The sequence below is a fragment of the Aphelocoma coerulescens genome, chromosome 2, assembly GCF_041296385.1.
Source record: "Aphelocoma coerulescens isolate FSJ_1873_10779 chromosome 2, UR_Acoe_1.0, whole genome shotgun sequence".
Taxonomy (NCBI): domain Eukaryota; kingdom Metazoa; phylum Chordata; class Aves; order Passeriformes; family Corvidae; genus Aphelocoma; species Aphelocoma coerulescens.
The window spans coordinates 144,793,839-144,809,948 of NC_091015.1; positions in this window are offsets into that span (position 1 = coordinate 144,793,839).

Below are 16,110 nucleotides of genomic sequence, written 5' to 3' on the forward strand. Positions count from 1 at the left end.
TGGATTTTTGAGCCTGAAGTCCCAATTTAGTTGTGTTTTAGGTTACCTAGATCTTGCCCCTGTTTCATACCAGAAGAATTATGCTAGAAGGAAGAAACACAGAGCTTTGAGATGTGGCAGGCATAAAGGAATCTTGTACCTGCCTTTGTAGGTGTAGCATGGAAAGATTTTGTCTGCATTTTCCATAGGTGTACTAGGAAGCATAGAAATCCCTTAGTCTTTTCTCGGATTTTTTTTTATGTTATGGTTTTGGGGTTTTTTATGTGGAGGTCCTTAGGTTTTCAGAGAGCAGTAATGTCCAGCCTTGTGACAAAAATGCAGAACCTCCGGATATAGTGCAGCTTGTAAAGGGAAACATATAAGATACCTCATCACTTCAGCCAGTGCTTGTGCCTCACCATGCTGAATGTGTACCCAGTTTGTGACAGAAAAACCCCTGTGCTTTCTCCACACAAATCCTGCATGTTTTCTTGGGTAAGGGGGAAAAGTGCCTACTGGGAGGAGAAAGGCTGCTGGGACAAGGAGTATTGCTCATCACTGCACGGCGCTTGCTGGGAGAACAAGATGTTCCGTGCGAGTGCTAATAAACCAGGGGAAGATTTTCATGACCATAAAAGCATAAATATCTGCCTAAATGAAAAAAGAAGAAGGAAAAATGCTGAGTGAAAAAAAAAAGAAGCTAACTTCAGTACTTGCTCTTTTTGCTCTTTAAATATCTGCAGCCAGCAATGCTCGCAGGGAGTGCCAGGAATATGAAAAGGTTGAGGAAGGGTGAGCGCTAGCAGTTTCAGCCTTTTCACACTTGCTGCTGCTGAATCATACAAAACTCGATAAAACTCCACATAGCCCTGTTTGGGGTTGTATGAGCTATTGCCAAGAGAGTGACATCTTTGGGCCAGCATAGGTTTCCAGTGTAGAGAACTGCATTGACCATTGTGACAGAACCAGGGCGGGCAGGATTTATCCAAACATAACAGAAATTGTGTATCTGGAGGAAAAAAAAAAGAGATCAGGATAAAATTAATTTTTACTGCAACCATTTATGTCTTGGCTTTGTGAAAACTGTTTCAAGTCATTGCCTTTCTTTAGGAGGGTCAGGAGGCCAAGTCCAATGATAAATACAAAACTCTGAGATCATTATTCCCTTCTTGGACTTTAACTGACAAAAAGCTCCATTCTGTTTGGCTGGGCTGCAGTCCAAAGCCCAGTGACCACCCTGCTGCAGCAAAATGCTGAGTTAGGGTATTCTTGAAAACCTAAAACATCACTTATGCTTTTCCTGATAGGAAACAGATAAAAGTCCAGTGTGTCTCTATCTTTAATTGTCCATACCCTTGTGGTCCTCTTCCTCTAGGCTTGATAGACCCCTATTGCAGTTGGAGGGTGTAGCAGCCGGGGCTCTTGGTGCCAGCAGAGGTTTTAGTGCTGGGACTTCACTCCTTGAAGGCAGGGGAAGACTGGCTGCAGGCCAGGCAGTACGTGGGCAAGGCTGCCTTAAGCCCCACTTGGGCTGAGCTTGCGCTTCTGGCTGAGCAGTGACTAGGACACCCATCTTGGTACTTTTTGAAAGTGTCCACCAAAACCTGGGTTGAGAGTCTCTTCTTCTTCACTGGTATTACCAACATCAACAGGATCTTTAAAGTAAAGATGTTAAAGTAACATTTGCCTTGTTTTAATCTCGGGCATAAGTTCAGTGTATTTTCTGAACTGTCTTCAACACTGATTTCCTGTTGTCCTGTATGTTAAAGCTGGCATATTTTAATGTTAAATTCCACCTCACTTCTAAGTGAGGATGAGCATTTCAGGACAAAAAGAAACTCAAACCTCTTAAACCTATCCACTTCTACTGCAGTAGGTGAAACTTACTTTCCACAAGAATTCCCAAGCAAATTATGGCAAACTTCCCCAACTTCTCTGCAGCTGCACTGGCAGGGGGCCAGCAGGCTAAAGGCAGTATCAAATTGAATGTAAAGGTGTAATATACATAGCCCAGAGCTACCAGCAGAAAAGGCTCTGCCCTGAATCCTGCGGCTGCAGAAGCTGCTGTGGCACTCAATACACACCCAACCCCAGGCAACCAAAATATGTACTAAAAACTATTTCTCTCTTCCCTAGCAATAGAGTTCTGTCACTCTTGGACCATCCTCTTCAAGCTTGAGCCTGAAAAGCACAGACAACCTCCTCCTGTGCTCTCCCAGGAGGATATTTCTTTTCCCCCTGATGGATCCTCCACTGAAGGAGGGTTCCCCATGCATGTGAGGGCTGCATGGAAATGCTAACCCTTTCTTGAATCAAGGAGAATGTTTCTTGCCTTGAATAGGTAACAATCCCTTGGCCTTTCCGGGGCTGTGGGTGCTGCTGCTCTCGCAGTTGGCTACCAGAGATGATGGGGTTTGATTTGGAGCACCCATGTGCAGATGCAGGATGAGAGAGAAGGAGCCCCAGTACAGGCTGCTCCCTGCAGAGGATGCTGCCTTGTTCTCCTCCCTCCCTTCTAAGCTGTTTCCTTGGGTGCTTGGTGCATTACAGACTCATGATCACTGCAGACCACAGCACTGAGCAGAAAAAGACAATGTATTTAATGTTTATTACAGCTTTAAAATGGCAATTGCCCAACTGAGTGGGGCATTTAACTGTGTCCCCCATGACTTTCTCATACAGACAGCTAAGGTGAGATGAAATCATTGTTAGTGGATGCACAAGTGGTTGGAAAACAAGCCAAACTTATCATGGTTTGTCATCAAACTGAAAATTCATTTTTAATAGGGTCACCCGGGGTCTGGTCGGGGCCTGTTTCAGTTTGATATTTTCATTAGTAACTCGGATAATGGAATAAAGTATGCTTATAAAATCAGCCCATCACACTAAGCCAGGAGGATTGTGAGCATATTGGGGCCCAGGATTAAAACTCAAAATAGCTACGAAAAATTGGAGAGGTTTTCCAGAATCAACAAATGGAACCAAAGAGAGATGCATGCAAAGTGCTAGGAGGCCAAAAGGACTCGTATTGAAACAAGAAGTGACCAACCAGGCAGCCGAAGAGACCTGGAGGTAAACACACCCTGGCTGACCACAGTGACACCCACAGGGTACACGTGGGGATATGAAAGCTGAGGGCTGGGTGGTAACTTCATGGCATTGGGAGCTTCTCTCCTCAAGTGTTGCACCCAGCAGCTAGACATCACCTTTTAGGAAGGACATAAATGAAGTAAGAAAGCCCTGAGAGACTGTCAAGGGTATTACAAGGTTTGTAAAATCTGACCTGTGAGGCGAGATTGAAAGATCTTGGAGTTGTTTAGTCTAGTGAAGAGAAGATAGATAGGTCCAAAGGGAGCAGGATAACAGCCTTCAAATTTTTTGTGTAAAGAGGATGAAAATCTGTTATCTTTATATCCACTGAGAGTGGACATGAGGAGTAATGGAGTTAACAGGATGCAACGGAGATTTAGATTAGATAGTAGGACAAACTACCCAGCTATAGTGAAGTATAAGCTCAGGAGCAGGCTGCCTTTGTGAACTGAGGGAGTGCAGTCATTAGAGGTTTTTAAGAACAGATCAGATGAATGGCTGTTGCAGACAGTCTATTACAGTTCTTCTCACTTCAGCACCAGGAAGCCACAGGGCCCTACCTTGCTGGTACTGCTTTACCTTTCCCTGCAGTAATTTGCTGGAGTTCTGCAGGAGCCAAAGGATCTGTGCCAATAGCTCCTTTTCTGCTGCTCGGGAAGCAGAACAGCTCCGTCAGGAGGAAAACTCAGCCACCTACCTGGGGCATGTGTAAGTTCCGTGCCTGGTTCCTACACAGGCATTAGCCACAGCTGCATGCCTTTGCTTATGGAGCAAGTCATTGCAGAGCTCCAATTCAAGCAGTCCTTGGGCTTCCTCACTCAATTGGATCTTCCCTTAGCACACGTCCTAAGACACTCAAAGGCAGCGATGAAAGTCTCAAGTCTCATTCCTGATGTTTTAGCAGATTTGGTCCTTGGAGGCAGCTCTCACAGGCACCATTCTAACACCACAGGACTGAGTTATAAACTGAGTCAACCTCCATGACAGTTCCTAATTAAAGGGGGAAAAGTAGAACGTCCAAGCTGCAAATGGGAAAGGCGACCTTACTGCTTTGTACATTAAAACAACTGCACACCGATAACTCATTGTCTTCTGACTTCCCTTCACTTTTTTTTTCAGTGTGATACAGGCTGCGATAAAACATGCTTTAAAAATCATATGGTTAAACAAGATGCGCAATCTGCTTATTATTATAGTTTCTACCCCAAGCTGTGAATCAGTGCCTCTTCACTGTGACAGTCTGAGATTATTTGAGTGTATAGGTTTGTGTTCTAGGAAACAGTAAAAACTGTTTACTCAATGATAAATAATTGCTTCTTCTTTAGAAGCACTTGTTATCACCTCCTCATACTGAATATACTAGCAAAGTATCTTCTTTTCAGCTCCCTTGAGGCATCTGTTCTCCATATGGTGGACTTGCCTGTGCTTACACAGCCGGTTTCTGGGAAGGAGTCTCCTGGTATGACAAATTGGAATTATTTCCAGGTCTTCAAACACTTCACTAGTTCCTGACTCGTGTAATTGAGCCTAACAAGTTCTGCAATATTGTACATGTTTTAATCCCTCTTGCCTACCTAATTTTTTGTCATATTACTCCTACTGACAGCAAGCTGCCCTTAAAATATCAACACCAGGTTGTCAGCAGCAAAGAGCCACTTAGTAGCTGGTGCTGGTGCTGAGCCCTGCTAGGGTACATCACCCCACCATGCTGTGCTGCTTCTCTGCTCCTTGAAGTAAATCTGCTGGAAGCAGCATGGTTACCCCATCACAGCCCCATGGCCATGGGGCTTGCCAGCATGGGAGCACAGCCTCTTTGAGCATCTGTGCTACTTCCTTAGCACTGTGACTCGTGCAAGAAAAATGGGGCCACCCCAACGCTATGGGCCACACTATTTGTTTCCTGTGGTTTCTGAACCACAGAAAACTCCTACAATCACACAGAAAACTCCTACAATCACACAGAAAGGAAACAGCATTTTTTTCCCTCTGGTTTGACAGCAAATGCCAGAGGATGGATCAAGAGATAAAAAATAATCACTCATGTTTGTGTGTTATGCATATATCTATAGTTACCCATTTTCCCCATTGTAGCCTGCAATATATTGGTATTTTCTGACCTTACACTAGAAAACACATATATTCAAATACATTTCCCCATGCCTTATTACAGAAACTGCCAGTTTGAATTTTTCTAGAAGTTGTTACAGCACAAAGAGAAACAAAGCTCTGTCAAGTGGTTCATTCCACACGACAACGTGATATTGCAAGTAACAGTGGAGGGAAACCACACAGGTTATACTTTAAGAGCAAGACTTTAATGGAGGGCCAGTGGAAGGCACTGAATATTGATACTTCTGACTCACAGTGTTTGTGTATTTTAATAACACTCAAAGCACCCGTTTTCCTTCCACGCTTAGAGAATCAGGGAGGTGCCACACCAGCCGATGGGAAGGAAGCTGTGTGTGTGGGGAGGGGCAGCTGCAGTGTGGGGAGCACTCCACACCAGCCGGCCCTCATGCTGCTGGATGTAGGTTATACTGAATGAGCTGTGATTTTGTCTTGAAAATGGAATGCTTTAAACCATTCACACAGCATTTTTTCCAAGATCCATAGCTAAAACTCCAAGGATACAATATGTGGTCATGAGAAATGCATCTAGCCATACAATTTTTTCTATTGTAAATATAAAATCCTTCTTAATTAGAAAGAAGTCAATTGTTTTGGCAGCAGAGTGTCACATACAAAGTACCTGGAGAATAGAGAAGTACTCCAGACCCTACTGAGAAAAATGGGGGCAAAATAAAAGCAGAGCAACTCAGATGAAAACTAAAAGCTGAGGAAAAAAAACCCAATGTTTTTCTTAAATTCTTGGTTAGTGAGAAACGAACCTCTCTCTCTTTTTGTACTTTAAATAAGATATACGGAACAAATATTTTGTTTCTTACAAATTAATATGTGGACTTGCTGTTACCAGATAGCTTAGAAATCTGTGTTTTATGGAGTTGCAAAAAAACTTTGCTTATGAAGCAGCAGATAGGGCACATTCAGCAAGCATGTTATTGCTTAGCTTCCATGTATGAGACAATTTCTGCAGCTAAACAATATTAAATGTTGCAGTAAATCACTGCATCATTAAGGACCTAAAGGGCAAAGATGTGTCAAAGTGCATATGCTGCTTTGTCTCAACTTTTCCTACATCCAAGGTTACAGCAGGACAGTTCAGTGGCATATTCCCAAACACTGAGCCACTGCCAACATTTTCTTAACGGGATTAAATTGTGCCTTGTTACTGTACAAAGACACATTTTAAGTATGCTTGGCCATTTATTTGATGTATGATTCTCTTTGCCTGAATTATTAGCCAGGAATTGTGAATAGTAAAGTCTTTATTTCATTACTTGCTGTAGTTCTCCTAAAACTTATTCAATTAACGATAAAGATATTAATAGAATGGAGAAGTAAGATGGATCATTTAGAAGTTTTTTCCTTCTGTTAGTATCTCTATCAATAATTGAATAAATACTGGGAGAAGTACAGCATATTGATTTATGTACAACTAAAACAATTGAATTGATAAACAGCTGTCCAGAGGGACTGTCCTGAGATGACGCCCTGCCTTGCAGAATCGGAAGGAACGGAATACATATGGCAGCAATACTAACCCTCAGCTAAAACAATGCACAGGCTGGTCAGGGACAGGACTTGGAGCCTGGGATGAAAATGGGCATGGAACATCAGTCAAATTGGGCCTCTGGTACCTTTATGCTGCAGGAAATAGAACAGCAGGGGTCATCCCTACAAACAAAGACTTCCTTGGTCCATGACATACATGGCAGCCACAGCCACAGCATGACAAAGTATTTCTGGTTGCTGCAAACTCTAAATTAAGGTGTAACTAAAAGGCAGTTTTCTCTCCCTTGAAGCTGGCCAAGCAAACCTCTACTGTGGCCCAGGTTTACCAGGCTCTTCCTCCCAGCTCAGCAGCAGTGCAGCCTCCAAGCCAGCGCAGCACCTGGCTTCCCCTGCCCTGGACCCCGCAGCGGGGACTTCCACCAGGCTCAGCAAATCATGCAAGTGCTGCCTGTTGCAGAGGTGGGGAGGAAATTAGAACGTTGTAATTAGATGTGTTATATGTAGGTGTCATCTCCAGGCAGGTGACACCCGTGCAGGACCCCAGCCAGCAGCGCTGGAGACCTCTGCATTCCCACAAGTGGGCGGCTCACCAGACAGCAGCCATGTGTTACAGTCTTACAGCGGCCACAGTCGGGGTCCACTCAGACACAAACTCTTACTGCGGAGTTGTTAACATCATGAAATATGTTCTACAATAATTTCTGAGAACTCCACACTCACTATGAACATGTCACAACTGAGACTCTACTCCCGCAATTGTCCTTTGCTTGCTAAAACATTGATTTATTAAAGATTTGATCCTGATCTTATTTCATAGCTATATAATTCCACTGTTGTGATGTTATCCCAAAAGACTTTAAAATACAATGCATAAATGTGGAAAAATTAGGAGGATTGCCAAATGGTACATGGGCAGAACATCTCTGGATTTGATCTTGATGCTGAAGACCATAAGCCTGATTCTCCCTTCTTGAAGACTGGTAGAAACCAGGGCATGTGTATGTTGCAATTGCAAGGGTAAATATGGGAGGTTAATTAAGATAATGACTTACATCGCAGATCAATGTTGTCTTTCACTTGTTTATATTCTAAAAACCTTTCCATTTCTGTGTATAATCACCACAGATGAGGGTTGGTGACTAACTGCGCTTTATAATGAAGCACAGTTGTCCAGCTCCTTCCTACAAAGCAACAAGTCAACACTACCAGGGTCTGCACTGCTAACAAGGACTGCTCCACTTCCAGTGCAAAAGGCACGATTGGTAGAATTGAAACAAATTTATGGCAAAAATTAAAACATTTATATTTTAACATCTCCAGACTTTATTAGGTGTTCTTTATACAGTCATCTGGTGTGTTTAAAGAGTGAGCAATCATATAAAAGGAAATATGGTCATAACTGATTGAAGTAATAAAACCCTGAAACTAAATAACATCTCATAACTCATTACACAGCATATATTAGATTTCATTACATCAGTACATGACTTAGTAGTAAATTCTCCTGTTGGTCATAAACCTCTAAAGTGTTGTCATCCTGAAAAATGAAATTAAAAAAGGGAAGAAGACAATGCCAGGACATTCTGGTGTTACAGCACAGTCCCCTTGTGTCAGGGTGAGCTGGCCTTGATGCTGGAGATGGGTGATGTGTTTTTCCCCACTGTTATCATTGTGTCCAGGACAAAGCCACCCCTCCAGCTGGGGCACTGGCATCGCCAGAGGTTCGTTTTTGTGTAGCTGACCTGCTGCTGAGCTTGTCACCCTTGTGTGCTGATGAAGCCACCTGCACCTCTGGCACTGGGCAGCTCTCGCAAGGGCGGTGGCTGAGCACACCCTCCCTGCGCGCACCCCTGTCTGCACCAGGGCTCAGCGACCCCTCTGAGCAGGTGCTGATGAAGCAGCAACGTGCTGGTCACAGAGGCCAGAGCCGTGGGCTGGGAGCCTGTGCTCCCTCTGCCGTGGCAGCATTGGCTGCTGGCATTGTTTGCTGCTCACCAGCCCAGGCAGGGCATGTGGGGGTGGTTGCTGCCCACCCAACCTCCTCACCCTCGCCATGTTTTCACTTATCCTTATTCACAGCCTGATGTACTGCTGCAAGCTGGAAAATGTGGCTCTGTCACATGCTCTGGACTGCAGGGAGCTGGATGGACACCCCAGCTACTCACCACATGGAGAGATGGCGTGGCTGGAGCCCAGGGGGACTGTGCTCTGCGACTCTCAGAAGGGACCTTGGAAAGGCAGTTCACCATGGAAACACCAGCATGGGGGATTTCCAAAATCTCCTCTCTTTCTGAGGCCAAAGCATCTCCCAGCTGATTCCCAAAGGCTATTCATGATGCTGGTGCCTTCCCGTGTCCTTCAAAGGTCAGAGCAGAGGGTCACCAGTGACCTGAGCTTGCTCCATGAGCCCAGTGACCTGCTGGTGTGTTTAAGGGAGGTAGCTGTCACCTGCAATGAGAGGAGCCGGGGCTTATTCCTGGAATAAGCTCACCATGCCCACAGCTTCTTTGTGCTACAAACAGCAAATGCTTCAGAGAAATGGCACAAAAATGAACCTTTGAGCTGGGGACAGGCTCTGGCAAGTGTTTGAGCCACCCACCTACAGCGTCAAGGACCTGCTCCCCATCTTCTTGCAGGTCCCAGTCTTGAACTCTTGTTGTGCTGCAGCAGAGCACCAACACCTCATCTGGGGCTCCATCCTCCAGCTGCACAGGCCAGGTCTGAGCAGGGAACCGGCCCTGTGGCTGGGAAAGCTGTTTTCCCCCAGGGCTAGCAAGGTGGCAGTTTTTACCCAGGTTCCCTCTTTCCATTTAAGTGTCAGGGCTGGCATCTGCTGCCTCAGGATCAGACGGGCTTCTGCTGGTGAGGTGGGCAGCAGGTCCCTCATTCCAGGCTAGGAGATTCTGCTAAAATGATTTCTGAGCAGATTTGCTAGGATCAGTCCACAGCAAACCCCTTGCTGCAGGGCTCATCTCTATGCAGCATGCCACAGCTCAGGCCTAAGACAGGCTCTGAGACATGTCCATGATACCGGTCTGGCAAAGACAGGCATAAGCAGAGACTGTTGTGGCTCTGGGTGTCAGCTGCGAACAGCGGATCTTTCTCTCTACAATTCCCCAAAAAGCTTTTATGTTGTTTCCTCCGAGATCCAACCTCCCCTCCTCCATGTGACAGTTTATAATTACCCAGAGCAACTGATCGGCAACTAAACCATTTGCAACATCTGGGAGATCTTAAGGCAGATCCCAGTCCAAGCTGCACTGATGTAATTGTTTTGCTGGGTGAAGGATGATAACTCTCCCCGCTTATGATTATACTCCTTCAAAATAATCCAATCGTTTTTTTGAGGCTCACTTATGTCAACACATGTTTTATTGTGTCTTATGTGTTTTTAAAGTGCTGGGTGGAAGCAGCTGGAGGAGAAGTCCCCTTTCAAAGCATATGTCCTCATGTTCTTTTTGAAGTAGCTTGTTGAATAAGGCTTTAATGGCTGTTTTGGACATGCCCAGACACACCACTGGGTTTGATATACTTAGGAAAAGCTAAGGATGGAAATTCATGAAAGAGATCCCCCAGAGTTCCAGAGGTGAAGGTGACTACACCCCTCCTTTCCATGAGAAAGAGCAACAGTCTGTGACCAGATAAGAACAAAGCTGTGAGAAGCCAGGCACTCTGCCATCCAAGCTCTGTACCAAGAACCAGCTCTGGGGAATGGCTGCAAACCTAAAAGTCGTCCAGCAGAAGATGCTCCTTCCAGCAGTAGTCCTGAAGATCTGGGCAACAGAAGGGGTGATAACAATGCTCCTTGAGGTAAACATGAACTACTTTGTGCAAATATTAAACTACAGCTCTAACTGTCTGATCTGTCATAATTGCATCACCAGTCTTATACTGGGAGTAGCAGCCTCTCTGAAAGACAGCTGTACTTCTGAAGAGAAATATGCTCTGTTACTTTTGAAACTTTTTCCTGAGAATTTTTTTTGCTGTTGTTGCTTTTTAAAAATATATAAATAAAGCACGTCGAGTTGCTGTCAGCGCAGCCCCATGTCCTGACTTTGCCCTGCCCGAGGAGCCTAAGCACTCCTAGACAGGGATGACTGCTTTGATAGAGCTCCGAAATGATGATCTCACCCCTCCTCTGGTACCTTGGCTTTTGCAGAGCACAGAGCAGAGCTGAGCCAAGCCTCACCTGGCAGCAGGATGCATCTTGGTTTTTATCAGAGCCACCTCTACACTGCCATGACAGTCTGGTGAGCTCCAGCAGGCAGGCTGAGTGCGGAGCACTGCTGGGGGCCCACTTGCACATTGATGGAGTTTTAGTCCATCTTCTTCAGGATGAGAGACTGCAGCTGAGAAACATGGAGAACTTGGAGAAGTTTTAGTTAATTGAAGTAAACCAAACAGATCAAGCTGCTTTTATGACTATTTCATAATAGTATCTTTTTAAACTAATACTCCACTGGGGAACACAACTTGCAGACAGAAAACCCTCTGAAGTGCCTTGAAGAGATCTGAGCTTTGGGCTCTGAACTTTGCTGCTTATAAACAATCATTTCAATCTGCTAGGCCACAGTGGGAGTATGAGGCTTCATAAAAGGGCTTAGGTGTTGTAATACTGAGTGCAGCAGCGCTTAACTCTGTGTCTCACTATCCAGCCTACCCTTGCAATCCAGAAGATTTAGACACAAAGAACCAGATCCATGCAGGCCAGTGGGGAACTGCTTCAGGAAGGGCTGAGGAGAGCACAGCCCAGCTGTGCTGAGTTACCTCCTTCTGATCGGGTTTCAGGCTCCAGATCCTTTCCCAGCACAGGAACCAAAACAGCACACTCATAAAACAGCAACAGCAATTCCAGCACTTGCTTAGGCTTTGGAAGAGAAAGATCCCGTGTTCCTCTTTTGCTGCAGACATGCGAGCACCCAAATCTCAAACCTACCCTGTAGCTGTGGGGGCATCTTCTTGAAGATGTTCTGGTTTTTGTGAAAGAAACAGATGAGGTTGGGCCACAGGAGGTGGACACTTAGGCCATGTCCAGGCACCCTGGAGGCAGGACAAGGACAGCTTGGATTCTACTCACATTAAGTTTCAATGGATGGTCTTTAAATACCCTTTAGGGAAAACTTAAGCCTCAATGAGTGCCATGAACTTGGCATTCCCAAAGTTAGAACACACAGGTGTCACCCTGTGCAGTGGCCTGAAAAGCACCCTTGCCTTTGTCAAACCACCTCATACCTCTCTCCACATACTCATACTCAGTGGTCCCATTTCCCAAAATGCATTAAACCATACCTTTGCACATAAATGCATCAACTCCACCTCACCCTCACCATGCACCCCCAAGGTAAGCAAAGGGGATTGAGGTAAATTCATTTTCCTTATACTTCCTTCAGATCCCTGCACATGGTTTCCTAATCTTGGGTCTACCTCAACCCCTCACCCACTCTGCATTCCTCACTCAAGCCCTTGGCATATCTCCTTGATCCAGTGCCACAGCTCAGGTACTACAGGAGAGAGCAGGGCAGAAGCTGGTGGGCAGTAATTGCCCAAGCAGGTAAGTGCCTCTAGGCAGGTGGAGTCAGGCATTGCCCTTATTTTGAAGCAGCTCATAAACCAGCCTAGAAAACAGCTCTAACCCACCAATTCAAGTCCTAGTGTCTCCTGGTACAGTTTATCAATCTTTCATAGCAGAACAGAGTCAGCCAAAAGGACTAATAGCCCTACTTCCACCTCAGAAAATATGTAAAAATATGTAAATATTCACAGAGAAGGGAACTGTGAATCCACACCTTTTGTGAAGAAAAAGGCATTGAACTGACAGGCTGCCAGCATAAGCTAGCATTAAATCACCAGTGAGCAGAAGGCATTGAGGGCTCCTTCTCCAGACGTGTCTTAACACCCACCTTGCCAGGAGGGAGAGGTGCAGATGCTTTCTGGCTCCTTGGGACATCAGACTTGCCTGTCACCTCATCCCAGCAACACCAGCAGAGGCTCTGGGTGAGTCAGGAACTACTTGACACTGCAGGAAGCTTACAGCTCCACATGGCCTGCAGTGGAGTTTGAGGAAACAGTTTTGGGATCAGGCCCCATTCAAGGGTACTTAGATGCTAACACAAACTGTTTACAATGAAGTTCGTGGGCTACAATTTTTCAAGATGTTAGCCCTTTGGGCCATAGACCAGCTAAGAGAGGCTATGACAAAGGAAGTCACCCTGGTGTCACTCTGGAGGGGTTGCCTCTGCCTGTTCTGCTGCCCAGGAACAGCCCTTGCCCTGGCCACAGTTTCTGTCCATGAAAACTGACCTCAAATCCTGAAGGTCATCTTTGACCTTTGCTATCTAGAGAGAAAATGCCTCAAGTCAGAGTGTGTTTACCATATTAATGCTAAAACACTTCCATTAAAATGACAAGCATGATGTTTCATCAAAATTCTTATGGGATTTTTATCTGCTGTAGCTCTCTTTCGGATGGAAGTTGGATGTAAAACAAGCATATGTTTCTTGTTACAGTGCTGAAAAAAGTCCATTGTTTTGGGGTTGACCAATTCAAAATTTAAAGAAATCAGTCTGACATAACAAGCATGATCTCCAGCAATCAAAACGTATTCTTATATTTCACTATGTATTTAATAAAAGAACTTCAAGTGAAGCACAAAAGTGATGAATAATTTAAGCTAAAACTGTCATCAAACTGCAGGATTAGCAATGTCAGCTCAGACTCTTAATTTTACACACATAATCTGGATGTAGTGAACTAAAACTATAGAAACACCTCAGTAATTTATGGAATCCTGATAAAATTTATATCAAAAAAACTACGTTAACCGAGATGAAGGCTTCAAAATCAGGAATAAGGAAATGCAAGATTCGCTGTTGCATTGTACATGACCATATGACCTTAAATTGCAGGTTCACATTTTACCCAATAGGCACCCTTCTCATTCAGGAATTCTTTTCAAACCTCTTCAGTGCATGACTCAACCTTGCTTTCTGAAAGTTATTAGGTACAGGCCACAAATATGTAATCTTCTATGTAAGTATGTTTGCACTTACCACCAGAGAAATAAGGATTGTGAGAATCCCTATGAAATTTGCTCCTGGTACCACCACCTGTAGTAACCATTGTGTGTATGGATAAACACCAATACTTACACCTAATATTTTCAGAACCAATGAACTGAACCTAGACATAGATGTGATCATGCTGCACTTCTGCAGATGTAGCTCCAGACACCTAAACACTTAGCAAAATTCTTAGAGAGCTTCTGTGAACCAAGTGTCTTGCTTACTATTACAGAAGAACCTTGTGACAGCAGAAGAAAATCCAGTTCTCCAAAGCAGAATGCTCTTTCCTTCCTCATCAGACTTTTTTTTCTTTTCACCTCTAGCTATTTGACCCCCTTTACCGTTACCAAGCTTCTCCTTAAAATGAGGCAACTTCTCAGATAGCAAGCTAATGGCTGCACAAGCTGGAATCATTCAGAGGGGCACCCGGCCTGCACAAAGAATATGATCCAGTTTTAGATACTCCTGAATGTTTCAAATACACACCCATCTCTGCCAAAAAATGGCAACAATTTCCTTACTAATAGCCTTCTAAGATACAACTAGACAAGAATCAGTAAATTTTTAAAAATACTTCAACAGAAGACTACTGCACATTATGGAAATTTAAAGTTAAAAATTATCAATCCAAGTCAGAAGCATCTGAAAACTCATCTAAATGAAGCCTCAGCAAACAGGCAAGCTCTTAACATGGCTTCCTTTCTCCTCCTCCCCTTGAGCTGCCATAAAGATCACTCAGAAAGACTTTTCTATTAACTTCTACTACTCACCTCTGCCTCTTTGAAGATGTTACATCTGAGAGTAAGGGGATCAGTGACTTCAGATGCTTTAGACCAATTGGGGCATGGCTGCTTTGCACTTCACTCAAAGGTCAGCCTATTTTTAAGTGCCTAATGCCAACAAAGCCCTTTTGTCTACCCCAAGTAATTTATGAGAGACTTTTTTTCTTTATTCAAACCTGTGTTCAAATAAGCAGACACAGTCTTTCCACAGAATTCTAGCTTTTGTAGAAATTTGACCAGCTATGCTTTTCAAGTACTATTTTCATTATATAATTAAGTCTTCTAATATAATTCTATCGGATAATGAAACACTTTAATTTCATTAGAAAACTATATTCTAATAATTCCATAAAGAGAAGTGTGAAACTTCATTCCCTATTTGTCTCTTGGAAGAAAAAAGTAAAGTTCCCAAAAATACATCAAATTATGTATGATTCAATCATTAGATTTTACTACAGGAAAAAAAAAAAGAAACCTCAAATTCTTAATATAATCTCCACAGAGACTTTAAAGGAATATTGGCAGTGCAGATATTTTTGCAGAATTTTGTTTTGCCACATCAGGCTGTCAAGTTTTGAGGTACTTCACCCAAGGATCACTGCATCCATCCTACAGATGTAAGGGACTTTAGCAAGCAGGTGAAGGTTAGTAACAGAGTGATGAGCAAAGCTAAAAGCTTCTAATCCAGTATTTTATCTATCTGGTCATACCAATTCAAAACTGCAGATGTGGTTTGCTCCTTTTTCTTTTGGTAATCCGAGTATTGCATTTGGCAGACAAGCATGCATAACAAAAGGAAAAAAGCAAACCTTGAGGCCATCATGCAAGATTGTGTACTTTGTACAGAAGGTTATATGACAAGCCTTGAATTTCATGTCTAACATCAATATCTGTCTCAAATTAACACTACTATTAAACTATGGAAGACTAAACTCCAGGTCTTCAGCCAGTAAGGGCCAGTATTTTCTGGATACCAATCATTAATAACTTGAGCATGCTTTAGGTGATGAAGAAAAATACATGAGAAGTTAACAATGTTAAGTGCTATGTTGTTTAAAGCACATCAGAATATAATTTTTACTCTTTTCAAGAATAAAAAGTCTCAAAAAGCTGAAGTGAGACAGTCATTACAGTTTACATGAAAAGAGTTTTTAAGGTTTAACAATGTATATGGTATAAAAAGTTAATGAAACATTTCCTATTTTATGATTAAGGAATTATCTTTATTTTCCATTTTTACAATACATACCTGCTTGGGTGCACAGAACACTACATTCTGCTGTCTCACAATACCATTGTAACATCAAACACTGGTTCAGTATTGCGGTCCATGGTGACAAGTGACGAATGAATACCAAATCCTTTTTAGTTTATGAGAGCAACTAGCACCGACAGCCTTGAACGTTTCTTACCTAACTCTACTACTGCAGAAAACAGCTGTATGATGAAAAGAGTAAGAATCAAAAGCTGGAATGAAGACTGCATACCACTAATGTGTAATGTATATGCTCACAGGAAAGATCCGAACATTAGCTTGTTAACATTTAGAAAGAACTCTTCCAAGA